Genomic DNA, 4,545 nt, shown 5'->3' with positions numbered 1-4,545 from the left:
TAGTTAATTGAGCTCAATTCTGTCTTGTGTCCATTAACTCTTTTTAGCTTGGTTTCAGTTTAATTTATTAACCAAGCCTCAGAAGTGGAATGTGTTGTTAGTCACGAGTCTGACTTGGAGGAGTTCTATAGTTTATCCAGGAGCCATCTTCATATTAACTTCTCAGTAAGAATATTAGAAGGTGAAAAAAGAATATGGTGTGTGCTTGCTTCTATTTCCTTGGCCATTTATAAGATCTCATAGAATACCCTTAGTCTTTTTGCTGTAATCACAGTAATTAGGATGGCATCTGTCATTAGCAATGGTCATGTAAGTTCAGGGTCACATAGTACTCTGTGTCAGTACCAGCTGCGTTCTATCTTAAAATGATACTTTTCTGTGGTACTAAACCACTGCTTGACAAATGCTAGAAAGACACTAAGCGACAGCGTCACAGAATGATTTTTTTTTTAATTTTAGACTTTGAAAGGTCATTCCCTTGATTGTATTTCCTGAGAAATGCCTGTTGAAATCATGCTATCTATTGATTAATTTGCTGAAAATGCTTGAGCTCGTCTAGTTTGTTGGGAGCTCAGAAGTATTTCTCCTGACTTCTGAGTTTGTAGTGTAAAGGGAAAAATGGCAGCATGGACTGCCTTTTGATGTGATGTCCTTCATGGAATTCAGGCTGCTTCTTAGTGTGTTAGTATCTAGTATTTGCATGAGTTCACCGAGCAGAGAGCAGGTTATTAGGAGTGTGATGCTGGATGCTGTATAGGACAAATTGAGAAGATAATGAAATCACTGCCTGGAAGCCTAGGTGTGCACAATGGCCACTGAGGGCTTGCAACTCAAGCCCGGAACCCTAAGCCACAATCTGAATGGGGCTTAACCACCTACACATTTTAAGTGCTGGTGCATACACATTAGGATTTTCCACAGGACTATGAGTAGATTAGCCCACTGTTTAGTGGCATAGAATACTTCTGGCATGAGTTAGTATTGGCACTCCATTTCAGTAGAAATGGAGTTGAGTCTTGCTGGCAAAAGTGTAGACAGACATGGTGAAGACATGAAAGAACAGTCTTGATGGGGGGAGGCGCCATGCACGTGAATGCCCATGTGTGGACACTTGGCCTGTCCTCACTCAGGCTGCCATGTGAGAAGGGACTAGTTATCCTTCTGTGTTTCTGTATTACTTATTATTGTTGGTTTTTATTTCATTTGTCTGGGTGTTTTGCCTGCTCATATGTCTATGTACCCGCCGTCATCATGAAGGCTAGAGGAGGACATTGTATTCCCTGGGACTAGAGTTACAGATGGTTGTGAACTGCCATGTGGGTGGTGGGAATTGAACCTGGGCCCTGGAAGAACAGCCATCCCTCTTAACCGCTGAGCCATCTCTCCAGCCTTTATATTTCATTTTGACTATACAACTCTGTTATTTATAATGTAGAAGCATAATATTGGTCACGAATTATCGATTTTGAGTGATTGGCCTGAGAGTGGCCATTTTCCAACCCTTTAGGAAGACCCTCCACAAGGCTGGTAGACTGATGCCCCCTTCTCTTTTCCATAGTCTTACATTCGCATCTCTTTATTTCTGAATTGTCAAGCCTGTTCAACTATTTTAGAAGTCATTTAGATGAAACTGGAATTATTGGTATTTGTTCACATAAAAGCTGTGCTGTAGTTAAGTGGTTAGACATTTGGACTTCATGCTTCCCTCCCTTCCAGGCTCCTTATGCCACCCCATTTGTCTCATACAACGCCAATACAGTTCTGTGTAGATGGTTTGGGAAGAAGCCAGGGGCTTTCTCTGAGCCATGGATCTTACAGAGCCAAAGAGTCGGATGCTGCTCTGTGATGACTTCCAAAACAGAGCAAGTGATTCTACAGACTCTCTGTTTAACTCAGATTCCTTGGGGCTGTAGCTGTGCCCTAAAGTTTGCCTGATTCCATATAACTGCAGCTGTTTGACTGATTCAAGCACAGAAACCACATATGCCTAACCCACACTGTTAACTATGTGTCTTGTGAGTTCAAGGCATGGAGTCATACTCACTCTGCACAGTAAATTATTGTTGTGAATACTGCCTTTGATTCCTTGTCACACACACATACACACATAAATACATACATACATACATACATACATACATACATACATACATACATACATATTAAAATGTACCAAAGGAACATTGAAGCAAATATACAGAAGAGAACCTTGAAAGCCCTGGAAATTATGTGTATAGTTCAGTCTCGAGATGTTATAGATATACTTTCTTGTTTAGAGATGGCTGTGTTACCTCATGCCTCCCTGAGGGTCTGTAGCCAGTTAACAGGTGACGAGGGAAGACATTCTCTTCAGTGTCTTAGCCATGGCTAAAGAATCCGTGCTCCTGTACACAGGCTCCTCTCCATGCTTGAGTATGAAACTGTAATGAAATATGTTGGGTCATTAAAGCAGACACAGCATAGAAGGAGGGGGACTATTGGAGAGAAAGGGGATCAGCGGGAGGGGTGGGCAAGGGGGTGAGAGGGCAATGGCACTGAGAAATATGACTGGAATACATTATATACATGTATGAGGATGTCACAGTGAAATCCATTATGAACAGTATGCACCAGCAAAACACAATGGAAGAGTTTACCACATTTACCTGAGGATCATCTGCATATGTCTCTGTTCAGTGCATGTTTCTGAACACTCCCTGGAGGTTTATGTGCACTCACTGAGTGGCTAGGGCTAGAGTCTTTATCAAATATTGTGATCATCTTTCACAAGAGAAAACAGAAATTTCATTGTACCCAGATGGATTACTCTTTAGTAATCATTTACATGGAATTGTCCACATGCTGGTGTTCCTATGTGGGGTTGGTGATTAGTGCACTGCCTGATTACATTGGTGGGAAGAGATGTCAGTCTGGGCAGTTGAAGAGATGTCAGTCTGGGCACTTGAGACCTGGGGAATGAAGTCCAGTGTTTATCAAGACATGGTCAGCAGGACGTGGCCATTGGTATCCCAGTTTCTACCCCAGGCTTACTGGAGAATCTGTAGGAATAGAGGATAACCAGTGTTACAGAAATGTCCAAGTGTGTGCTCTCTTGGGCAGCATACCTGCTCTATCTGAACGACACAAGGTTAGCATGGCACAAGGATGACATGACAATTTGAGAGATATCCCACATTTTTAAACTTACATTATTGGCATATTGTCATTGGCATAATATCTAATAAAAGTGATTATGGGAGGCAGAGAGCAAGGGAGAAAGAGATGAGGAAAACTAGGGTAAACTAAGTTTCTGAGCAAAGACAAAAGCCTGTGCTAAAGGTTCTCTAAGGCTGGTTGCCTGGTTCAGTGATTGTGGAGAGGGCCAATGTTCCGGGTGCACAGACAAATGATCTCAGGCTGTCCCTACCCCCTTAGTAGCCTTCCTTTGACCGCCTTTGTGTTTTACCTAAATACTTGTCCCTATGATGTAAAATCACTTTGACAGGCACAGACTGCTAGCCAAGGATGTCACTAGACATATCAGAGATTCCTCTGCCTTCCTCATTACCTGCACGATGTTCCCACCAGTGCATTTGAAACCCACCCTTACTTATGAGTTTCCTTTTTCAGTGTACAATTATTATAAATGTGTTATGACACTGGAACATGGCATTGAGCTACCCAATCTGTGGACCTGGGTCATGGTCACTCATATTTGACTTCACAATGAAATACCTTTCTTCTCTTTGAGATGCTATCTGTGATCACATGACCAACAGGAAGGGGAAACTCAGTTTGCAGGTGGTTCCTATGCTTGTTCACTCTTGCAGGTCCCATTGCAGAATGAGGGAGTGTGGGCTCTGGGTCATTTGTTTTCCACTGCCTGTGACTTCTCAGGTGCTACTAGCAAAAGTCACAGAACCTCTTTTGTAAAGGAACAATGACAGGTTTGGCATCAACTGTGGCTCCCTGGGAAGTCTACCCTGGCTAAAAGCCTGGTCCTGATAGAGCAGCCAGAGAGCAAAGCAGTACCAAGATTCCTTTCTTTTTCCTTGTACCTGAAACTGTTTAATAGATGCATGTAAATTTCTGAATGTCACACAGGATCCTTTTCAATATCTGTGGGAGTTGTGAAGAAATTGCACCCTATGTGGTGCATTAACTGTGACAGGGAGAGGACTGTGCCACTTTCTCCAGCAGCCTTTGAATTCCTACAGAGTCGCTGAATGGCCATTGTCCTGACCAACATTGGATTCCACTTTCCAAGGCGGGTTCCAGTGAATCCAGAGCTCTGTGCTTGTCTTAGAAGCAACAGTCATGTTTTTTTTTTCATTGACATTTTATTTTACCTCTTCTCTGCTAAGAGAGTGATGACTCATTTAGAAGCTAAAAAATACTTGAACTGCTTAAAATATTGATGTTCTAAGTGCCATAACTTGGAAGAGGAAGCATGAAAATTGGCATTTAAATTATGTCTGCAAAGATTCCACATCTTTTGTGTATCAGGATAGCAACTATTGGAGGGAGCCAGTCTGTTGAAAACCTTTCCCCTGGGGCTGTGATGTT

At 42.4% G+C, this 4,545-nt stretch overlaps 1 pseudogene; it reads left to right on the top strand.

Moving 5' to 3' along the window:
- Positions 1-3,083: 3,083 nt before the first annotated feature.
- On the top strand, positions 3,084-3,179 carry LOC113833293 (annotated as a pseudogene).
- Positions 3,180-4,545: the final 1,366 nt, after the last annotated feature.

Source organism: Cricetulus griseus, assembly GCF_003668045.3.
Source record: "Cricetulus griseus strain 17A/GY chromosome 1 unlocalized genomic scaffold, alternate assembly CriGri-PICRH-1.0 chr1_1, whole genome shotgun sequence".
Taxonomy (NCBI): domain Eukaryota; kingdom Metazoa; phylum Chordata; class Mammalia; order Rodentia; family Cricetidae; genus Cricetulus; species Cricetulus griseus.
The sequence above is the reverse complement of the archived record's forward strand: the minus strand, read 5'-3'. Positions and strand labels throughout refer to the sequence as shown.